Source organism: Bos grunniens, chromosome 18, assembly GCF_055505025.1.
Source record: "Bos grunniens cultivar Pamir isolate PY7600 chromosome 18, Bosgru_T2T1.0, whole genome shotgun sequence".
Lineage (NCBI taxonomy): Eukaryota > Metazoa > Chordata > Mammalia > Artiodactyla > Bovidae > Bos > Bos grunniens.
Genome location: NC_141182.1, coordinates 37787949 through 37801470, shown reverse-complemented (window position 1 = coordinate 37801470; position 13522 = coordinate 37787949). Strand labels below are relative to the sequence as shown.

At 37.4% G+C, this 13522-nt stretch overlaps 1 long non-coding RNA gene across 3 annotated transcripts in view; it reads right to left on the bottom strand.

Moving 5' to 3' along the window:
• The window catches only part of LOC147353501 (uncharacterized), a 577435-nt gene that overhangs the window by 451409 nt on the left and 112504 nt on the right, over nucleotides 1–13522 (bottom strand). The window contains exon 4 of one of the 3 annotated variants that reach the window (XR_015145691.1): nucleotides 1495–2039. The exons of the other annotated variants lie outside the window; for them this stretch is intronic. This is a non-coding gene — a long non-coding RNA (uncharacterized LOC147353501). Of the gene's footprint in view, nucleotides 1–1494; nucleotides 2040–13522 lie in introns of those variants that run through there. 3 annotated transcript variants of the gene reach the window in all.

Sequence of the window (13522 nt, the reverse complement as noted above, 5' to 3'; positions counted from 1 at the left end):
AATATGGAAAATGTTATTAAGTGGTTAACATAAATGACATACAGAGGTAGAAGTTCTAACATACATCGAATTAGAGTTCCCAAGAGAAGACAGAATGGGTAGAAGACACATTGGAAATAATGACAGAGAATGTACCATAAGTAATGGAGGTCAGATTCACGGAGGTTACTAAAACCCAAGCAGAACAAATTACAGTAAATCTGTATCTTGATATATCACACTAAAATTGTGTAACAGCCAAAACAAAAACAAAAAAGAGAGAGCAAGAAAACATCTGAAAAGCATATAGTTTACCTTCAGAGGAGGAACAGGTGGACAGCTGACTACTGTTCAGAAACAATGAAGGTGAGAAACCCTCAGAATGAAATCTCAATGTATTAAGAGAAAATAACTGAAAATATAGACTTCTACAAATAGTGGGATAATCACTGATGAAGATTTTAATTCATTTCTCTGTTATTGATAAGTGAAATAGAAGGTAATTAAGATAATGAAGATATGAAAAACACAAAACTAAAATTGATGTAATGAAAATATTATGTTTTACCACATGACATAGTATTAGCTGAGTTAAAAATTACCTGAGATGCGTAAAAATTGATACACAGTTTATTTCCTACTGTCTTGTTAGACTTTATTTTATTTAATTTTGTTTAATTCTCTTTGATAATTGGTTGTTTTTGTTATTGGTTATTTTTCCTCCGATGTAAACATTGGAAAAGACCCTGATGCTGGGAAAGATTGAAAGCAGGAGAAGAGGAAGACAGAGGATGAGATGGTTGAGTGGCCTCACCGACTCAATGGACATGAGTTTGAGCAAGCTCTAGGAGATGGTGAAGGACAGGGAAGCCTAACATGCTGCAGTCCATGGGGTCACAAAGAGTTGGTCACAAAGAGAGTCACAACTGAGTGACTGAACAGCATCAACAAAACATTATGATATTGTCAAAATAATTCTAAATACTTTTAAGTGTATAATTTTAAACAGACACAGTACCATTGAAATAGGTTGCAACAATTTTGCCCTCAGAGATGGCTCTGTTAGAGAGCTATTTGCTGGTGGTTTAGAAATCTTATTTCAGGGATCTGAGTCTCAAAGGCCTTTGGAATATCCAACTCTAGTTTGAAAGGTCAATTCCAAGCCAGGGCAGAAGCTAATTCACAAATCATAATTTGAGATCTATGATAGCTTCTCAACACTTGACTTCTACAGGAAAGGTAAAAAAAAAAAAAAAAAAAAAATTAGAAAAGTGAGTACACCAACTGATGAATAATAAACCAAGACATTTGGAGCTACACCTACCACTGTCTATCACAGAGCCAGTTTTAGAGTGAGTCATTAGCTGTATGATGATTGCAAATAACCTGAACAGTGGTTGGATGTCAGTGAAGCTTCCAAACAAAGACCAAACCCATAACTATATTACAAAATACTACATGTTGTGCTGGAAAGTCATAATTTATTATTCTTTTTAAAACCTGAATTAGGCAGTAGCAGCAGCAACATATAATCAAAAACTAGAACTTAAAAATATGATCTTAAAGCAACCCACATTGATTACCAGACACATTCCTAAACTTTGCACACAGACATTCCACCACACTCATCACTAACTGCCACAGCAAAAGTAACTGACTTGGGCTATGACAGCTGGGTGTACCCAACATTCTCACTAGACTGCTGTCTAATGTGCTACCACCTTTATCAGGATTTGGAGTTCTTCCCAATAAACAAAACTATCCCACTGGATAAGCAGTCACTAGAGGGTTTTAGTAAGTTATACAGTGCTCTTGCCTGGAAAATCCCATGGATGGAGGAGCCTGGTGGGCTGCAGTCCATGGGGTCACAAAGAGTCTGACACTGCTGAGCGACTTCACTTTGACTTTTCACTTTCATGCACTGGAGAAGGAAATGGCAACCCACTCCAGTATTCTTGCCTGGAGGATCCCAGGGACGGGGGAGCCTGGTGGGCTGCCATCTGTGGGGTCGCACAGAGTCGGACACGACTGAAGCAACTTAGCAGCAGCAGCAGCACAGCCTAAAAGTGCCAAATTTTATAAAAATATGGAATGTTCATTTAATACTTCACTCAGAGAAAAACTTCAATGATGATGGTATATATTTTAAATAAAGCATATCTTTTTTTTTAATTTAATTTTATTTTTAAACTTTACAATATTGTATTAGTTTTGCCAAATATCGAAATGAATCCGCCACAGGTATACCTGTGTTCCCCATCCTGAACCCTCCTCCCTTCTCCCTTCCCATACCCTCCCTCTGGATCGTCCCAGTGCACCAGCCCCAAGCATATCTTTTTAAAATGCAGAAGTTTCATTTAGACCTTCAAAAACAGCAATTTCCTGTAGTACAACTTAAATATATAGAATACTGCACCAACCAACTACAGACTAGAATGCACATTCTTTTCAAGGAACATTTTTAAAGATGGGACATGTATTCAATGATGAATGATAAAGCAAATCTCAGCAAATTTCAAAGGATTGAAATGATAAACTATATTATACCACTACAGCAGATGCTGATATGTTCTCTGACCTTATGCAGTTTACCTGGAAATCAATAACATAAAAATAACTACTGAAACCCCCATCGGTTCAGAATTTAGAAAACATTTGTAAATAAGAAAACTAATAAGGAAAAAATCATAGTAGAAATGAGCAAATGTTTACAACTGAATAACAATGAAAACACTACAAAAACTAGCTTTCAAGCTTACAGAATGCAGGTAAAACTGTATATAGCAAAAAAGACATCACTTTAAACGTTCACCTTAGAAAGGAAGGAAGGCTAAATATGAGTGCAATAGGAATCCATCTTAAGAAATAGAAATGGAAAAACAAAATATATCCAAAAGGCTTAGAAGATTTTTTGATCCAACTACTTGGAAAGAAAGTTATGACCAACCTAGATAGTATATTAAAAAGCAGAGACATTACTTTGCCAACAAAGGTCCGTCTAGTCAAGGCTATGGTTTTTCCAGTAGTCATGTATGGATGTGAGAGTTGGACTGTGAAGAAAGCTGAACGCTGAAGAATTGATGCTTTTGAACTGTGGTGTTGGAGAAGACTCTTGAGAATCCCTTGGACTGCAAGGAGATCCAACCAGTCCATCGTAAAGGAGATCAGTCCTGGGTGTTCTTTGGAAGGACTGATGCTGAAGCTGAAACTCCAGTACTTTGGCCACCTCATGCGAAGAACTGACTCATTGGAAAAGACTCTGATGCTGGGAGGGATTGGGGGCAGGAGGAAAAGGGGACGACAGAGGATGAGATGGCTGGATGGCATCACCAACTCGATGGACATGAGTTTCGGTGAACTCCCGGAGTTGGTGATGGACAGGGAGGCCTGGCGTGTTGCAGTTCATGGGGTCGCAAAGAGTCGGACACGACTGGGTGACTGAACTAAACTGAACCATTGTATAGGAATACAGGAGTTAGAGGATCATGTTAACCAGTGTCATGGATACACAATTGGCAAAATTTAGACTGCATTCATATATATATACATGTATATTTATATATATATGTGTGTATATATATATATATATATATATGGCTGAGTTCCTTCACTGTTCACCTGAAATTACCACAGCACTGTTAACTGACTATACCTCAATACAAAATAAAAAGTTTAAAGTAACAAAAAAAAAAAGGAAACTCTACATGACAAATGACCTAGTTTTTCTTAAACAAACTGCTCAAGGAGGGGAAAGAGGAAGTGAGGATGCAGAGGAAACATATAGAATATAAGAGAGAATAGAATAAACATATAGAATATATAGAGAGTCTGGTTCATTAAAAAATTAATTTTTGAAAAAAGAACAAAAATTACTTTTATGATGCAATTTGAGAACTCTGAACCCTGACTGGATATTTAATTAAGAAAATATTAAATTTTTGGATGTGACAGTGGTATCATGTCAACTATTGTGTTATGTCATCTATTTTCTTATGTTTTAAGTGAAAAAATAAAGGTAGAAGAAAGTATACATATTATGCTACCATTTACCTAAGAAGGGAAATATAATACATAAGTGAACATATAAATATGTATATATATAAGAACAGAATAAGTAAAAAAAAATCATAAGTAAAAGGTAATGGCTACCTATAGGGAATGGGGAGTAGAGTAGATAGTAAAGATGTTGTATATGTTAACTGTGAATATACTCTGTGTTGTGGATTTGACTTTGGAATCTGGTAAGAGTACAAAACATTAAATTTAAAATGCAATCCTTAAACATTTAAGTTAAAATGAAATAGTGTCACCTAACAGTATAACCTCTTCTCAAAGAAAAAAATATCGTTAAGTGTTTTCAGAATACAGTAAGTTGACAATAAACCATGCTGCCCTAAAATCTAAATACTCTAAAATATGTCAAACTGTTTAAAATCATTTTATCATTGGTGGTAGTGTTGGTATTTTTATTCTGAAACTTTTCTATGCATATCGTGGGATAACAAAAATAAGTAACCATATTCACGGAAGAAAGGATATGCAGATATAAGTTTGATGAAGGTAAGCAAAAACAGGTAGCCCTGAATTTGGATTGGCAGTATCAGTATGAACTCATGATAATAATAATTTTTAAAAATTGTTCTAACATGGTCTCTTGAAAACTTAAAAACCATGACCAACCTGTTATCAACAGGTGGGTATTACATTGAAACTGTGGTCTCTAATTATTTCCAACTAAGAGGAACCAGTGGAGAAGGCAATGGCACCCCACTCCAGTATTCTTGTCTGGAAAATCCCATGGACCGAGGAGCCTGGTAGGCTGCAGTCCATGGGGTCACTAAGTCAGACACAACTGAGCAACTTCACTTTCACTTTTCACTTTCATGCATTGGAGAAGGAAATGGCAACCCACTCCAGTGTTCTTGCCTGGAGAATCTCAGGGATGGGGGAGCCTGGTGGGCTGCCGTCTATAGGGTCGCACAGAGTCAGACACAACTGAAGCGACTTAGCAGCGGCAGCAGCAGCAAGAGGAACCAGTGCTCCTTGGAAAAATAATTGATTCCCAGTTTGAGTCAGATTCCACAAGATGAACATGAAACACTGGGTCATACCAGTAGCCAGGGTGTCAGTCATGACATAGTCTATATTGTAAGGACACAGGAACCAATTTATAGAGTTTCCCACTGGCCACAAATGGGACAATGTGAGCAGCAGCAGTAATGATAATCTCAACACATCAAAATACATCAACATATTTAAATCTAGAGTTCATAATAATACTATTGATGGCACTGGTCATCATTAGAGTATTCTGGAAAAGCAACTTATTATTTTAAAAACTGGTAAATTAAGGGAAAGAATCATGTCCTTTATTTCTTATATAAACCTTACTTGTAACCAGATATTTGCTGATAAAAAGTTACCTTGCTTTAAGAAATGCTCTGGCTAATAAATAGAAGGTAAATGATAGAATATTGCTATTGTGTAACCACTAATGAATCAATGGATCAAAAAAATAACATCAATAGCTGTAACATCACAACAAAGAAAATTCAGACATTGCATGTATTCTGATGTAAATGTACTTAACCTCTTAGAGCATTTTTAGAAAAAGAAATCAAGTCATTATCTAATGAAGCCTATAGATCTAACTATTATTTTACTTTGAAAAACAGGAACAGGATACATTAAATGACAACAGGAGAATGCAAAGAACAAAATTCAAATTGTGGCTCTATCTATAAGACAAATAATTTAGCTTCTTTAATCAGTGAACTTACACATAAAATAACACAAAGCAAAAATTAAGAAGTAAAAGAGAAAGATAAGGTCACTGTAGATTAAAAGGACACTTAAGATAATATCAATGAATGAAATATATTACTATGAATCTGGGCCTTGATTCAAAGAAATGGTAAAGTAAAAAGAGACAATTAGGAAAATAAACACTGACTAGATACTTGATCATATTAAGGACTGCTAATAAGTTTTAGACATGAAAATGTTTTTCTGTCTCTATTTTGCAATGAAGTCCTTAGACCTTACAGGTAAATTCAGATAACTGCAAATGTAAAAATACAAATAGACTTTTCTTTAAATAAATATTTTCTTTAAATAGTGTGTGGGAGGCAGTGGGAAGGATGCAGAGGAAATAAGATATCAAGAACTGACAGTTGCTCAAGCTGGATGATGGCTACATTAAGGTTCATTGTACTATTTCCTGTATTTATATATATATATATATATATATATATATACACACACATATATATTTGAAAATATCCAAAATAAGATGAAAAAAAACCTTTTTTTTTTGTAGGTGTAAATAAAACACCTTTTTAAAAAACACCTTTCCACATCATTTAGAGATATATATTAAACTGTTTAGGGGGAAATGGCATGCTCTTGGGATTATACTGCAAAAATAATCTAAAGGGCAGGGGAAAAGTGGATGGGGTATAGATGAAACAAGGTTGAACATATATGAATAACTGTTGAAGTTAATGATGGGTACCTGACAGTTCTTTTCACTATTCTATCTAGTTCACACATGCTTGAAATTTTTCACAATAAAAAACTTTGCTTTTTTTTTTTAAGAAAAGTATAAAGCAGAACAGTTTTTAAAAAGCATTAATAAACAACTTGAAAATAAACATGTAGTAGAATGAATAGACAAAAACTCAAATTTTTTAAATTTCTGAAATAATGAGTAAAACTGACAGATCAAGAACAAAATTGAAAATATAAAAATATTCATAATAAAAATGAAGACTGCTTACAGATGTTAGAGATATGAAAAAGAATAACAAGGGGATGTAATATATAACTTTGCCAACAAAGGTGCATATAGTCAAAGCTATGGTTTTCCCAGTAGTCATGTACGGATATGAGAGCTGCACCATAAAGAAGGCTGAGTGCCGAAGAACTGATGCTTTCAAATTGTGGTGTTGGAGAAGACTCTTGAGAGTCCTTTGGACTGCAAGGAGATCAAACCAGTCAATCCTAAAGGAGATCAACCCTGAGTATTCATTGGAAGGACTGATGCTAAAGCTGAAGCTCCAATACCTCCAATACTCTATCTGATGTGAAGAGCTGATTCATTGGAAAAGATCCTGATGCTGGGAAAGACTGAAGGCAGCAGAAGGAGACGAAGAGGATCAGACGGTTGGATGGCATCATTGACTCAATGGACATGAATTTGAGCAAACTCTGGGAAACAGTGAAGGACGGGAGCCTGGTGAGCTGCAGTTCATGGGGTTGAAGAGTTGGACACAACTTATTAACTGAGCAACTACAATGCATAACTTTATATTAATAAATTTGAAAATATAGATAAAACTGAAAAATTCCTAGAAAAATACAACTATTAAAATTGGCCTGAAAAGAAAAGGAAAACCTAAATATCCTCATAAACATTAAAAAAACAAACAAACCTGAACCAGTCATCAAAAACCATCCCACAAGTAAAAGTTAGTATGTCAATGGCTTTGCTGATGAGTTTTACCAAGTAATTAGGGAACAAATAATTTTAATATAAAAACTATTCTAAAATATGGGAAAAAGGGGAACCGTTCCCAATTACTTTGATGAGGCTAGCAAAATGGGATGTCAAATCATGACAAGGATATTATGAGAAACGAAAATTACATCACTCAAAAAAATAGATGCAAAATTCAACTAAAGTATTATCAAACCAAACCCAGCAATATATAAAAATGATAATATGTCATGCCCAAGTAGGATTTATCCCTGAAATGAAAAGTTTATTTAACATTAGAAAATTAATGACTATAAGTCACTACATTAACAGATTAAAGGGAAAATTGATATGATTTACTCAATAGATGTAAAAAAGAATTTGATGAAATTCAACATCTATTCAATATAAAAACTTTTAGCAAAATAGGAACAGAATTAACTACCCTTTCTCTGATAAAAGGTATTTACCTCTGGCAAACATCTTATTAATGGTGAAATACTGAAAGCCTTCCATTTGAAACTGGGAATAAGAAAGGATGCCCACTCTCACTACTCCTATTCAACATTGTACTAGAGGTTCCAGCTAGTGCAGGAGGAGAAATAAAAGGCATGATTGGCGAAGCCACAACAAAATTAATCAAATGGATATCATTGTGGAGGTTAAAAAGTGAAAAGGAAATCTAAACAGAAGAGTTTAGCAGTGTTATTCTGAATCAATGTACTATAAAGTTATATTTTTATATAATTCAATGAAAAATTAATCAATTACATTTTTACAAAGATACTGTTTATAATAGCATAAAAATATAATGTGCCTAATATTACAGCTAAGCATTTACTAGAATAATTTGAAAAGATCTAAACAAATAAAGAACCATATCACATTCATAGATGGGAAGGCTCAATAGTGAAAAAAATATCAATTTCCTCCCACTGGATCTATAGATTCCAGGAGATATCCCAACAAAAACAACTGAATCAGTAATAAAAAATCCTTCCACAAAGAAAACCAAGTGCTTCCCACAAAAGAAAACCAACAGGGGTTTATTAGTGGAAATTTATAGCTGAAAGTGATTCCCCAGCAGGAGAAAAATTAGGCAGATCCCTATGTCACACCATATTCAAAAGGACTTCCGGTGGGTATTAGGAAGTGCAGAGTGAAAGGTAAAAGTAGAAGTAAAAGAAGAGGAAAAAAAGTTAAAAATTGCCATGATGCAGGAGGGAGGGAGGGGAAAGAATTCTAAAGCACAAGCATTAATGGGTTTGACAAGGTCAAAATTATGGATGTCTAATAAACAAAAGCTATTTGCAATGTCTAAAACCAATACAGGTTTAACATGAAAAATAAGCAATGAACAAATGAACAGTGAGAAAATGATAGGAAACCTGTAAGAAAAAAAAAAACAGATAAAGGCTATGACTAGGCAATACAAGGAGGAATAAAGCCTGAATGTTTATAAAAGTATGAATATCTTGTTAGTAACAGGTAAATGTATTTGAAAATAACAGTGAAACATCCCATTATACCAGTAAGATTGGCAAACATTAGAAAATGGAATAATACCAAGCTGTAGCAAAGATGGGAACTTTCCACACACTGGTGTTGGGAACATAAAATGACAGAGTCCTTCTGAAGAGCTTCCTAGGAGTTCTTACTGGCACTTAGTATCCTTATACCTTAAGTATAACTCAGCAATTCCATTTCTTGTCAATACCGCAGAGAAGATCTTGCACAGGTCTCCAAGGGAACATGTGTGAGGATGTTTGTCTTAGGGTTGCTTAGACAAGCAAGAGATTTCCTCAGGATGCTTTCATTGCAAGTAATGGAGCTCATTATCTCCCCTTTCCCACACATAAATAACTTCTCCATCAGTGTCCCTTTCTGTCAATAATATCACCATCATCCCTGTTACCCAATCTCTATACTGCTTGCCTATTAATCATCTATCATTTACGCCACCACTCTCCTCTTTGAGGTCAGCACATCCCGCGGGCCAGACGATGGCCTCCAATGGGCCCCAAGGACTACTTGGCTGCTCAATCCAATAGACACTGTTTAGTTCTTATCTTACTCAACCTCTCATCTACATTCAAAAGAACCAACAATTCCCTTCTTAAAATATTATCCTTTCTTGGGTCCTATGACCCATTCTTTTCTGGTTTTCATCCCACTCTGGTGGCCACATCCCTTGGTCCCCTTCGTCTGCCCATTTCTTCATTATTCATGCTCGCATGGTTTGGGCTAGGCCCTCTACTATTTCAACTCTACTCACACAAAGTTAAAAGTGAAAGTGAAAGTCACTCAGTCACGTCCAACTCTGTGATTCCATGGGCTCTAGCCCGCCAGGCTCCTCTGTCCTTGGGATTCTCCAGGCAAGAATACTGGAGTGGGTAGCCATTCCCTTCTCCAGGGGATCTTCTAAACCCAGGGATCGAACCCAGGTCTCCCGCATTGCAGGCATATTCTTTACCGTCTGAGACACCAGGGAAGCCCAAGAATACTGGAGTGGGTAGATCATCCCAACCCAGGAGTCAAATCAGGGTCTGCTGCATTGCAGGCAGATTCTTTACAAGCTGAGCTACCAGGGAATTTACACTTAATTGCCAGTTAATATGTTGATGACTTTAACATCGTTATCTGAGCCCAGATATTCTGTTAACACAAATTCATATCTCTTTACTGGATATTTCCTCCTAAATATCTCTTAAGAGCCTCAAATTCTCTAGCTGAACTCACCATCTCTCTCCCCCACACATATCCCTTCAGTTTAGTTCAGTCTCTCAGTCATGTCTGACTCTTTGTGACCCCATGGACTGCAGCACACCAGACCTCCCTGTCCATCACCAACTCCTGGAGTTTACTCAAACTCATATTCATTGAGTTGGTGATGCTATCCAACCATCTCATCCTCTGTTGTCCCCTTCTCCTCCCACCTTCAGTCTTTCCCAGCATCAGGGTCTTTTCCAGTGACTCAGTTCTTCACATCAGGTGGCCAAAATACTGGAGCTTCAGCTTCAGCATCAGTCCTTCCAATGAATATTCAGGACTGATTTCCTTTAGGATGTACTAGTTGGATCTCCTTGCAGTCCAAGGGACTCTCAAAGAGTCTTCTCCAACACCACAATTCAAAAGCATCAATTCTTTAGTGCCCAGCTTTCGTTATAGTTGGAGAAGGCAATGGCACCCCACTCCAGTACTCTTGCCTGGAACATCCCACGGACGGAGGAGCCTGGTAGACTGCAGTTCATGGGGTCACTAAGAGTCGAACACGACTGAGTGACTTCATTCTTCTTTATAGTCCAACTCTCACATCCATACATGACTGCTGGAAAAACCATAGTTTTGACTAGATGGACCTTTGTTGGCAAAGTAATGTCTCTGCTGTTTAATATGTTATCTAAGTTGGTCATAACTTTCCTTCCAAGGAGTAAGCATCTTTTAACTTCATGGCTGCAGTCATTATCTGCAGTGATTTTAGAGACCTCCAAAATAAAGTCTCTCATTGTTTCCATTGTTTCCCCATCTATATGCCATGAAGTGATGGGACCAAATGTCATGATCTTAGTTTTCTGAATGTTAAGCCAACTTTTTCACTTTCCTCTTTCACTTTCATCAAGAGGCTCTTTAGTTCTTCACTTTCTGCCATAAGGGTGGTGTCCTATTCATATCTGAGGTTATTGATATTTCTCTCAGCAATCTTGACTCCAGCTTGTATTTCATCCAGCCCAGGATTTCTCATGATGTACTCCGCATATAAGTTAAATAAATAGGGTGACAATACACAGCTTTGTCATACTCCTTTCCCGATTTGGAACCAGTCTGTTGTTCCATGTCCAGTTCTAACTGTTGCTTCTTGACCTGCACACAGATTTCTCAGGAGGCAGGTCAGGTGGTCTGGTATTCCCATCTCTTGAAGAATTTTCCACAGTTTGTTGTGACCCACACAGTCAAAGGCTTTGGCATAGTCAATAAAGTAGAAGTGCATACCCCTTCAGTTGGCCTCTAACTTGCTGAATCATTCACTAGGTTGTCTATGCCTGAGGATCATCTGTGGCTCCCTCCTCTTCCTTAACTATACATTCTATCACTGTGGAGTCCAGTAGATTCTCCCTCCTAAATAGCTCTCTGGTCAGTGTTCTCTCTGTCTCCACTGCTACTGCCCTGAACCCGGCCATCTTTTTCTCTCCCATTGACCACCACTTTCTAATCTCTTCCCCACAAAACAACCCTTGCACGCCTTTCTAAAATGCAGCTCTTGCTATGTCTTTGCCTTCATGGTGGCATATAAACTAGCTTCTGTCTCTCTCTCTCTCTCTCGCTTCATTTATGACCTCTTCCCCCACCTCTACCCACAGTGTGTTGACCACCCCCACACCAAACTTCCTCCTGTGGGGGACTTCTTGTAGCTTCCCCTAATGGCTTTAGTGTCTAGCCTTCAAACACGCTGCCCACACTCTGAGTGCCCACTTTGCCATCTTTCCTCTCATCTCAGCTGTAACATCAATTGCTTTTAAAAGCTTTCCATGGTAGAATAAGTGTTTCTCCCCTGTGCATTCATGGCACCCATCGTGGCATGCTACATTCTAATAATACCCAGTATCTAAGTTCTCTGTTTTCTTTACTGGACAGAAAGCTTCTAGTGTGTAGGAAAGACAACTGCAACTCTCTATCACATTATCAGATCTATTATACTCCTCAGAGTCCAGTATTCAATAAATATGTGTTGCACAAAAGAAGTGAATAAATGCATCCCTTGTACTTCTGCCATATTTACTTAAAACACAAAGCACAATCTGTCACTTCCCTTTAAAACAATCAGCGACTCTGCATTGCATGATGAACAATGTTCACACACATTAAGTAGGCATTCATAATCGCTGTCATCTTATCCAGGGTACTTTTCTGGATACCACTGAGTATCAAGTGTTCTATTTTCCAGCCAACCTCAATAACTCATATGTGTACATGCTCCTCTGATTCTCTCCTCCCTGCTGTAGCTCATGTTGTTTCCCAAACTCTCTCCATATATTTTCTCTACATGTCTCAGTCCTACTTACCAGTCAACATCCAACAACCATACCACCTCTTCCATGAAGCCTTTCGTCATTGTGCCCTCTGGAAACTGTCTCTCCTTCCTATAGCTTTCCACAGCTTTTCATCTGTCTATTTCTTATGAGCTTTACCCCTTGATAGGATACTGAAAGAGAAACTTCCCAGGTCAGTAGGTGCCCAATATGCTACTGAAGATCAGTGGAGAAATAACTCCAGAAAGAATGAAGGGATGGAGCCAAAGCAAAAAGAATACCCAACTGTGGATGTGACTGGTGATAGAAGCAAGGTCCAATGCTGTAAAGAGCAATATTGCATAGGAACCTGGAATGTCAGGTCCATGAATCAAGACAAATTGGAAGTGGTCAAACAAGAGATGGCAAGAGTGAATGTCGACATTCTAGGAATCAGTGAACGGAAATGGACTGTAATGGGTGAATTTAACTCAGATGACCATTATATCTACTACTGCAGGCAGGAATCCCTCAGAAGAAATGGAGTAGCCATCATGGTCAACAAAAGAGTCCGAAATGCAGTACTTGGATGCAATCCAAAAACGACACAATGATCTCTGTTCGTTTCCAAGGCAAACCATTCAATATTACAGTAATCCAAGTCTATGCCCCAACCAGTAACGCTGAAGAAGCTAAATTGAACGGTTCTATGAAGACCTACAAGACCTTTTAGAACTAACACCCAAAAAAGATGTCCTTTTCATTATAGGGGACTAGAATGCAAAAGTAGGAAGTCAAGAAACACCTGGAGTAACAGGCAAATTTGGCCTTGGAATATGGAATGAAGCAGGGCAAAGACTAATAGAGTTTTGCCAAGAAAATGCACTGGTCATAACAAACACCCTCTTCCAACAATACAAGAGAAGCCTCTATACATGGACATCACCAGATGGTCAACACCAAAATCAGATTGATTATATTCTTTGAAGCCAAAGATGGAGAAGCTCTATACAGTCAGCAAAAACAAGGCCAGGAGCTGACTGTGGCTCAGACCATGAAC